Source organism: Chiloscyllium plagiosum, chromosome 12, assembly GCF_004010195.1.
Source record: "Chiloscyllium plagiosum isolate BGI_BamShark_2017 chromosome 12, ASM401019v2, whole genome shotgun sequence".
Taxonomy (NCBI): domain Eukaryota; kingdom Metazoa; phylum Chordata; class Chondrichthyes; order Orectolobiformes; family Hemiscylliidae; genus Chiloscyllium; species Chiloscyllium plagiosum.
This window is the reverse complement of record NC_057721.1, coordinates 87,570,090-87,579,926: the sequence shown is the minus strand read 5'-3', so window position 1 is coordinate 87,579,926 and position 9,837 is coordinate 87,570,090. Positions and strand designations below refer to the sequence as shown.

The 9,837-nt window shown below is 61.6% G+C and overlaps 1 protein-coding gene across 1 annotated transcript in view; it reads left to right on the top strand.

Annotated features, from left to right (window-relative positions):
- The first annotated feature begins 7,340 nt into the window (after positions 1-7,340).
- The window catches only part of LOC122554870 (zinc finger CCCH domain-containing protein 13-like), a 28,278-nt gene continuing 25,781 nt past the window's right edge, over positions 7,341-9,837 (top strand). Inside the window, exon 1 of the mRNA XM_043700218.1 lies at positions 7,341-7,492. The gene's annotated coding sequence lies outside the window, so the exon portion shown is untranslated. The remainder of the gene's footprint in view (positions 7,493-9,837) is intronic.

The window sequence follows — 9,837 nt, the reverse complement described above, 5'->3', positions numbered from 1 at the left end:
CCTGCACTGCTCAAATCACTGAAAGGCTAGAGAACAACATCAGGGCGAATGACCTAGTGATGTTTTCAAATATCTGCTCTCACTGAGGTACGGGGTCTCCCTCCGTCTCCTGAAGGGGCTGACCCTCACTGAGGTACGGGGTCTCCCTCCCTCTCATGAAGGGGCTGACCCTCACTGAGGTACAGGGTCTCCCTCCGTCTCCTGAAGGGGCTGACCCTCACTGGGGTACAGGGTCTCCCTCCATCTCCGGAAGGGGCTGACCCTCACTGGGGAACAGGGTCTCCCTCCGTCTCCTGAAGGGGCTGACTCACACAGAGGTACAGGGTCTCCCTCTCTCTCCTGAAGGGGCTGACCCTCACTGGGGTACGGGGTCTCCCTCCCTCTCCTGAAGGGACTGACCCTCACTGGGGTACGGGGTCTCCCTCCCTCTCCGGAAGGGGCTGACTCACACTGAGGTAGAGGGTTTCCCTCCCTCTCCTGAAGGGGCTGACCCTCACTGGGGTACGGGGTCCCCCTCCCTCTCCTGAAGGGACTGACTCTCACTGGGGTACGGGGTCCCCCTCCCTCTCCTGAAGGGGCTGCTCTCACTGAGGGTACGGGGTCTCCCTCCCTCTCCTGAAGGGGCTGACCCTCACTGGGGTACGGGGTCTCCCTCCCTCTCCTGAAGGGGCTGACCCTCACTGGGGTACGGGGTCTCCCTCCCTCTCCTGAAGGGGCTGACCCTCACTGGGGTACGGGGTCTCCCTCCCTCTCCTGAAGGGGCTGACCCTCACTGGGGTACGGGGTCTCCCTCCCTCTCCTGAAGGGGCTGACCCTCACTGGGGTACGGGGTCTCCCTCCCTCTCCTGAAGGGGCTGACCCTCACTGGGGTACGGGGTCTCCCTCCCTCTCCTGAAGGGGCTGACCCTCACTGGGGTACGGGGTCTCCCTCCCTCTCCTGAAGGGGCTGACCCTCACTGGGGTACGGGGTCTCCCTCCCTCTCCTGAAGGGGCTGACCCTCACTGGGGTACGGGGTCTCCCTCCCTCTCCTGAAGGGGCTGACCCTCACTGGGGTACGGGGTCTCCCTCCCTCTCCTGAAGGGGCTGACCCTCACTGGGGTACGGGGTCTCCCTCCCTCTCCTGAAGGGGCTGACCCTCACTGGGGTACGGGGTCTCCCTCCCTCTCCTGAAGGGGCTGACCCTCACTGGGGTACGGGGTCTCCCTCCCTCTCCTGAAGGGGCTGACCCTCACTGGGGTACGGGGTCTCCCTCCCTCTCCTGAAGGGGCTGACCCTCACTGGGGTACGGGGTCTCCCTCCCTCTCCTGAAGGGGCTGACCCTCACTGGGGTACGGGGTCTCCCTCCCTCTCCTGAAGGGGCTGACCCTCACTGGGGTACGGGGTCTCCCTCCCTCTCCTGAAGGGGCTGACCCTCACTGGGGTACGGGGTCTCCCTCCCTCTCCTGAAGGGGCTGACCCTCACTGGGGTACGGGGTCTCCCTCCCTCTCCTGAAGGGGCTGACCCTCACTGGGGTACGGGGTCTCCCTCCCTCTCCTGAAGGGGCTGACCCTCACTGGGGTACGGGGTCTCCCTCCCTCTCCTGAAGGGGCTGACCCTCACTGGGGTACGGGGTCTCCCTCCCTCTCCTGAAGGGGCTGACCCTCACTGGGGTACGGGGTCTCCCTCCCTCTCCTGAAGGGGCTGACCCTCACTGGGGTACGGGGTCTCCCTCCCTCTCCTGAAGGGGCTGACCCTCACTGGGGTACGGGGTCTCCCTCCCTCTCCTGAAGGGGCTGACCCTCACTGGGGTACGGGGTCTCCCTCCCTCTCCTGAAGGGGCTGACCCTCACTGGGGTACGGGGTCTCCCTCCCTCTCCTGAAGGGGCTGACCCTCACTGGGGTACGGGGTCTCCCTCCCTCTCCTGAAGGGGCTGACCCTCACTGGGGTACGGGGTCTCCCTCCCTCTCCTGAAGGGGCTGACCCTCACTGGGGTACGGGGTCTCCCTCCCTCTCCTGAAGGGGCTGACCCTCACTGGGGTACGGGGTCTCCCTCCCTCTCCTGAAGGGGCTGACCCTCACTGGGGTACGGGGTCTCCCTCCCTCTCCTGAAGGGGCTGACCCTCACTGGGGTACGGGGTCTCCCTCCCTCTCCTGAAGGGGCTGACCCTCACTGGGGTACGGGGTCTCCCTCCCTCTCCTGAAGGGGCTGACCCTCACTGGGGTACGGGGTCTCCCTCCCTCTCCTGAAGGGGCTGACCCTCACTGGGGTACGGGGTCTCCCTCCCTCTCCTGAAGGGGCTGACCCTCACTGGGGTACGGGGTCTCCCTCCCTCTCCTGAAGGGGCTGACCCTCACTGGGGTACGGGGTCTCCCTCCCTCTCCTGAAGGGGCTGACCCTCACTGGGGTACGGGGTCTCCCTCCCTCTCCTGAAGGGGCTGACCCTCACTGGGGTACGGGGTCTCCCTCCCTCTCCTGAAGGGGCTGACCCTCACTGGGGTACGGGGTCTCCCTCCCTCTCCTGAAGGGGCTGACCCTCACTGGGGTACGGGGTCTCCCTCCCTCTCCTGAAGGGGCTGACCCTCACTGGGGTACGGGGTCTCCCTCCCTCTCCTGAAGGGGCTGACCCTCACTGGGGTACGGGGTCTCCCTCCCTCTCCTGAAGGGGCTGACCCTCACTGGGGTACGGGGTCTCCCTCCCTCTCCTGAAGGGGCTGACCCTCACTGGGGTACGGGGTCTCCCTCCCTCTCCTGAAGGGGCTGACCCTCACTGGGGTACGGGGTCTCCCTCCCTCTCCTGAAGGGGCTGACCCTCACTGGGGTACGGGGTCTCCCTCCCTCTCCTGAAGGGGCTGACCCTCACTGGGGTACGGGGTCTCCCTCCCTCTCCTGAAGGGGCTGACCCTCACTGGGGTACGGGGTCTCCCTCCCTCTCCTGAAGGGGCTGACCCTCACTGGGGTACGGGGTCTCCCTCCCTCTCCTGAAGGGGCTGACCCTCACTGGGGTACGGGGTCTCCCTCCCTCTCCTGAAGGGGCTGACCCTCACTGGGGTACGGGGTCTCCCTCCCTCTCCTGAAGGGGCTGACCCTCACTGGGGTACGGGGTCTCCCTCCCTCTCCTGAAGGGGCTGACCCTCACTGGGGTACGGGGTCTCCCTCCCTCTCCTGAAGGGGCTGACCCTCACTGGGGTACGGGGTCTCCCTCCCTCTCCTGAAGGGGCTGACCCTCACTGGGGTACGGGGTCTCCCTCCCTCTCCTGAAGGGGCTGACCCTCACTGGGGTACGGGGTCTCCCTCCCTCTCCTGAAGGGGCTGACCCTCACTGGGGTACGGGGTCTCCCTCCCTCTCCTGAAGGGGCTGACCCTCACTGGGGTACGGGGTCTCCCTCCCTCTCCTGAAGGGGCTGACCCTCACTGGGGTACGGGGTCTCCCTCCCTCTCCTGAAGGGGCTGACCCTCACTGGGGTACGGGGTCTCCCTCCCTCTCCTGAAGGGGCTGACCCTCACTGGGGTACGGGGTCTCCCTCCCTCTCCTGAAGGGGCTGACCCTCACTGGGGTACGGGGTCTCCCTCCCTCTCCTGAAGGGGCTGACCCTCACTGGGGTACGGGGTCTCCCTCCCTCTCCTGAAGGGGCTGACCCTCACTGGGGTACGGGGTCTCCCTCCCTCTCCTGAAGGGGCTGACCCTCACTGGGGTACGGGGTCTCCCTCCCTCTCCTGAAGGGGCTGACCCTCACTGGGGTACGGGGTCTCCCTCCCTCTCCTGAAGGGGCTGACCCTCACTGGGGTACGGGGTCTCCCTCCCTCTCCTGAAGGGGCTGACCCTCACTGGGGTACGGGGTCTCCCTCCCTCTCCTGAAGGGGCTGACCCTCACTGGGGTACGGGGTCTCCCTCCCTCTCCTGAAGGGGCTGACCCTCACTGGGGTACGGGGTCTCCCTCCCTCTCCTGAAGGGGCTGACCCTCACTGGGGTACGGGGTCTCCCTCCCTCTCCTGAAGGGGCTGACCCTCACTGGGGTACGGGGTCTCCCTCCCTCTCCTGAAGGGGCTGACCCTCACTGGGGTACGGGGTCTCCCTCCCTCTCCTGAAGGGGCTGACCCTCACTGGGGTACGGGGTCTCCCTCCCTCTCCTGAAGGGGCTGACCCTCACTGGGGTACGGGGTCTCCCTCCCTCTCCTGAAGGGGCTGACCCTCACTGGGGTACGGGGTCTCCCTCCCTCTCCTGAAGGGGCTGACCCTCACTGGGGTACGGGGTCTCCCTCCCTCTCCTGAAGGGGCTGACCCTCACTGGGGTACGGGGTCTCCCTCCCTCTCCTGAAGGGGCTGACCCTCACTGGGGTACGGGGTCTCCCTCCCTCTCCTGAAGGGGCTGACCCTCACTGGGGTACGGGGTCTCCCTCCCTCTCCTGAAGGGGCTGACCCTCACTGGGGTACGGGGTCTCCCTCCCTCTCCTGAAGGGGCTGACCCTCACTGGGGTACGGGGTCTCCCTCCCTCTCCTGAAGGGGCTGACCCTCACTGGGGTACGGGGTCTCCCTCCCTCTCCTGAAGGGGCTGACCCTCACTGGGGTACGGGGTCTCCCTCCCTCTCCTGAAGGGGCTGACCCTCACTGGGGTACGGGGTCTCCCTCCCTCTCCTGAAGGGGCTGACCCTCACTGGGGTACGGGGTCTCCCTCCCTCTCCTGAAGGGGCTGACCCTCACTGGGGTACGGGGTCTCCCTCCCTCTCCTGAAGGGGCTGACCCTCACTGGGGTACGGGGTCTCCCTCCCTCTCCTGAAGGGGCTGACCCTCACTGGGGTACGGGGTCTCCCTCCCTCTCCTGAAGGGGCTGACCCTCACTGGGGTACGGGGTCTCCCTCCCTCTCCTGAAGGGGCTGACCCTCACTGGGGTACGGGGTCTCCCTCCCTCTCCTGAAGGGGCTGACCCTCACTGGGGTACGGGGTCTCCCTCCCTCTCCTGAAGGGGCTGACCCTCACTGGGGTACGGGGTCTCCCTCCCTCTCCTGAAGGGGCTGACCCTCACTGGGGTACGGGGTCTCCCTCCCTCTCCTGAAGGGGCTGACCCTCACTGGGGTACGGGGTCTCCCTCCCTCTCCTGAAGGGGCTGACCCTCACTGGGGTACGGGGTCTCCCTCCCTCTCCTGAAGGGGCTGACCCTCACTGGGGTACGGGGTCTCCCTCCCTCTCCTGAAGGGGCTGACCCTCACTGGGGTACGGGGTCTCCCTCCCTCTCCTGAAGGGGCTGACCCTCACTGGGGTACGGGGTCTCCCTCCCTCTCCTGAAGGGGCTGACCCTCACTGGGGTACGGGGTCTCCCTCCCTCTCCTGAAGGGGCTGACCCTCACTGGGGTACGGGGTCTCCCTCCCTCTCCTGAAGGGGCTGACCCTCACTGGGGTACGGGGTCTCCCTCCCTCTCCTGAAGGGGCTGACCCTCACTGGGGTACGGGGTCTCCCTCCCTCTCCTGAAGGGGCTGACCCTCACTGGGGTACGGGGTCTCCCTCCCTCTCCTGAAGGGGCTGACCCTCACTGGGGTACGGGGTCTCCCTCCCTCTCCTGAAGGGGCTGACCCTCACTGGGGTACGGGGTCTCCCTCCCTCTCCTGAAGGGGCTGACCCTCACTGGGGTACGGGGTCTCCCTCCCTCTCCTGAAGGGGCTGACCCTCACTGGGGTACGGGGTCTCCCTCCCTCTCCTGAAGGGGCTGACCCTCACTGGGGTACGGGGTCTCCCTCCCTCTCCTGAAGGGGCTGACCCTCACTGGGGTACGGGGTCTCCCTCCCTCTCCTGAAGGGGCTGACCCTCACTGGGGTACGGGGTCTCCCTCCCTCTCCTGAAGGGGCTGACCCTCACTGGGGTACGGGGTCTCCCTCCCTCTCCTGAAGGGGCTGACCCTCACTGGGGTACGGGGTCTCCCTCCCTCTCCTGAAGGGGCTGACCCTCACTGGGGTACGGGGTCTCCCTCCCTCTCCTGAAGGGGCTGACCCTCACTGGGGTACGGGGTCTCCCTCCCTCTCCTGAAGGGGCTGACCCTCACTGGGGTACGGGGTCTCCCTCCCTCTCCTGAAGGGGCTGACCCTCACTGGGGTACGGGGTCTCCCTCCCTCTCCTGAAGGGGCTGACCCTCACTGGGGTACGGGGTCTCCCTCCCTCTCCTGAAGGGGCTGACCCTCACTGGGGTACGGGGTCTCCCTCCCTCTCCTGAAGGGGCTGACCCTCACTGGGGTACGGGGTCTCCCTCCCTCTCCTGAAGGGGCTGACCCTCACTGGGGTACGGGGTCTCCCTCCCTCTCCTGAAGGGGCTGACCCTCACTGGGGTACGGGGTCTCCCTCCCTCTCCTGAAGGGGCTGACCCTCACTGGGGTACGGGGTCTCCCTCCCTCTCCTGAAGGGGCTGACCCTCACTGGGGTACGGGGTCTCCCTCCCTCTCCTGAAGGGGCTGACCCTCACTGGGGTACGGGGTCTCCCTCCCTCTCCTGAAGGGGCTGACCCTCACTGGGGTACGGGGTCTCCCTCCCTCTCCTGAAGGGGCTGACCCTCACTGGGGTACGGGGTCTCCCTCCCTCTCCTGAAGGGGCTGACCCTCACTGGGGTACGGGGTCTCCCTCCCTCTCCTGAAGGGGCTGACCCTCACTGGGGTACGGGGTCTCCCTCCCTCTCCTGAAGGGGCTGACCCTCACTGGGGTACGGGGTCTCCCTCCCTCTCCTGAAGGGGCTGACCCTCACTGGGGTACGGGGTCTCCCTCCCTCTCCTGAAGGGGCTGACCCTCACTGGGGTACGGGGTCTCCCTCCCTCTCCTGAAGGGGCTGACCCTCACTGGGGTACGGGGTCTCCCTCCCTCTCCTGAAGGGGCTGACCCTCACTGGGGTACGGGGTCTCCCTCCCTCTCCTGAAGGGGCTGACCCTCACTGGGGTACGGGGTCTCCCTCCCTCTCCTGAAGGGGCTGACCCTCACTGGGGTACGGGGTCTCCCTCCCTCTCCTGAAGGGGCTGACCCTCACTGGGGTACGGGGTCTCCCTCCCTCTCCTGAAGGGGCTGACCCTCACTGGGGTACGGGGTCTCCCTCCCTCTCCTGAAGGGGCTGACCCTCACTGGGGTACGGGGTCTCCCTCCCTCTCCTGAAGGGGCTGACCCTCACTGGGGTACGGGGTCTCCCTCCCTCTCCTGAAGGGGCTGACCCTCACTGGGGTACGGGGTCTCCCTCCCTCTCCTGAAGGGGCTGACCCTCACTGGGGTACGGGGTCTCCCTCCCTCTCCTGAAGGGGCTGACCCTCACTGGGGTACGGGGTCTCCCTCCCTCTCCTGAAGGGGCTGACCCTCACTGGGGTACGGGGTCTCCGAGGGAGAGTGTGAAGGAGAGATCTGGAGGAGAGAGGGGAGTGCAGGCAGGGAGAGGGGGAACGGGACAGAGTGAGATTAGAGCGGAGCTGCTGTTGGAGGATCGAGTGGAAAGGAGCTGGAGATCTGCGGGTCCGGATGAAGTGTCCGGAGCAGCCGCAGGTGCAGCGGGTAAGAGAGCTCTGCCAGGCGCTATCTAAATGCAGTCCTCTGCCGTATGAACTGAGGATGGAGGGGGTGGTAATCATTGCCCTTTGATTGGATCTCCTGCTGCCCCTCGGCCCAGGCCAATGAGCACGCTGTAATCATTGACAGCCTGGCTCATCCTCCTGAGCACATTAACTGTAGTGTCACCCCTTTCTGAACTGATTCCGGGAAAACACATCAAAAGGGTTTACGTCGGACAGACTATGGCTGGGATTTTAAAAAAATACTAGTCTATAACAGCAATGATGATTCTTCACTAACTCCTGGGATCATCAAATAAGTTAAATATTGAATAAACTTACTCAAAGTTCCCCAATTCCACTGCTTAATGGACTCAGTTTAACAAGCGACACTAACTAGGTCTCTACACTTTACCAGAAACCACTATTTATTCCAAAGCTTCTAATCATAGAGAAACAAGATAACCCTCTGCAAGTTTAAACCAACAGTGTCACCCACAGGCTGCCAGGCAGATACTAACAACTTCACATTGATACTGGCCACGGGGCGTTGGGGGGGTGGGGGAATAGGTGGTGGGGCGTAAGGAGAAACCCCCTTCAACACCAGTCGGTCAATGAGACTTCTTCCTGCTCCTCAGAGTATTCTTCAATTTTCTTATTTCCGGGTCCTTACACGACGCACACAGGACACCTTACAAACTACTAGGTCCAACTTTCAGCCATTGCTTCGGAATGTAGTAACAGGAGTAGCCCATTGCAGGCTCCCTACCATTCAACAGTCACGGCTGATCTAACACTTCAATATCTTTTACTCTTCATTTATTACTTGTAACCCTGTATGTCACAGGAAATCAGAAATCTATCAATCTCTACCTTCAACACACTCAGGCACTGAGCTCCCACAGTCTGCTGAGTAAAATAAACTCCCCTCATCTTACAACTACATTGTTTCCCCTTTAGTTTTAAATTGGAACGCCTGATTCTAGACATCCCAATGAAGGGGAAACATCTTACCTACATCTATCCTATCTGTCCCTTTACGCAATTTGTAAATTCAATGAGATCATTTATAGAGTCATGGAGATGTACAGCATGGAAACACACCCTTCGGTCAAACCCGTCCATGCTGACCCAGATATCCCAACCCAATCTAGTCCCACCTGCCAGCACCTGGCCCATATCCCTCCAAACCCTTCCTATTCATATACCCATCCAGATGCCTTTTACATGTTGCAATTGTACCAGACTCCACCACATCCTCTGGCAGCTCATTCCATACCATACCACCCTCTGCATGAAAAAGTTGTCCCTTAGGTCTCTTTTAGATCTTTCCCCTCTCACCCTAAACCTAAACCCTCTTGTCTCCCCCACACCAGGGAAAAGACTTTGTCTATTTATCCTATCCATGCCCCGCATGACTTTATAAACCTCTATAAGGTCACCCCTCAGCCTCCGATGCTCCAGGGAAAACAGCCCCAGCCTGTTCAGTCTCTCTCTATAGCTCAAATACTCCAACCCTGGCAGCATCCTTGTAAATCTTTTCTGAACCCTTTCAAGTTTCACAACATCTTAGGTCTCTTTGTTCAGCAACACTCCCTAGGACCTTACCATTAAGTGTATAAGTCCTGCTGAGATTTGCTTTCCCAAAACGCAGCACCTTCCATTTATCTGAATTAAACTCCATCTGCCACTTCTCAGCCCATTGGCCCATCTGATCAAGATCCTGTTGTAATCTGAGGTAACCCTCTTCGCTGTTCACTACACCTCCAATTTTGGTGTCATCTGCAAACTTCTTTGAAACTCTAGTGAATACAGGTGCATGTGCATCAGTAATGGCTCATTTCCCTTTGACCAATTCATCCGGGAGAAAGTGAGAACTGCTGGAGATCAGAGTCGAAAAGTGTGGCGCTGGCAAAGCACGGCAGGGTCAGGGAGCGTCGAGCATTAGCTGCCCGAAACGTCGACTGTCCTACTCCTCAGATGCTGCCTGACCCTGCCATGCTTTTCCAGTGCTACCCAATTCATCTGTTTCACTATTTTTTCCAAGGACATAAAGAATACCTCGACATGCTTTTGCTGAAATGTAGGTCGGGCCTGTACAGAGTTAAACATTTCCTTACCAGACTTTACATCATGGTTAGGTTTCTCCTCTGCAGTGTACATGGCTGTTCCTTAAAAAAGAATTGACGAGGATGGCTACATCATTTCAGGGCAATTCATTTGATACTTATTGTGAATTCTTTTGGTGACTGTGGGTTCTTGCAATGTACAGATGATCAGGAGGTTTTTACACATGGATCTAAGATAACTGAACAGGTTGGAACTGGAAACAAGTTACAAAGGCACAGA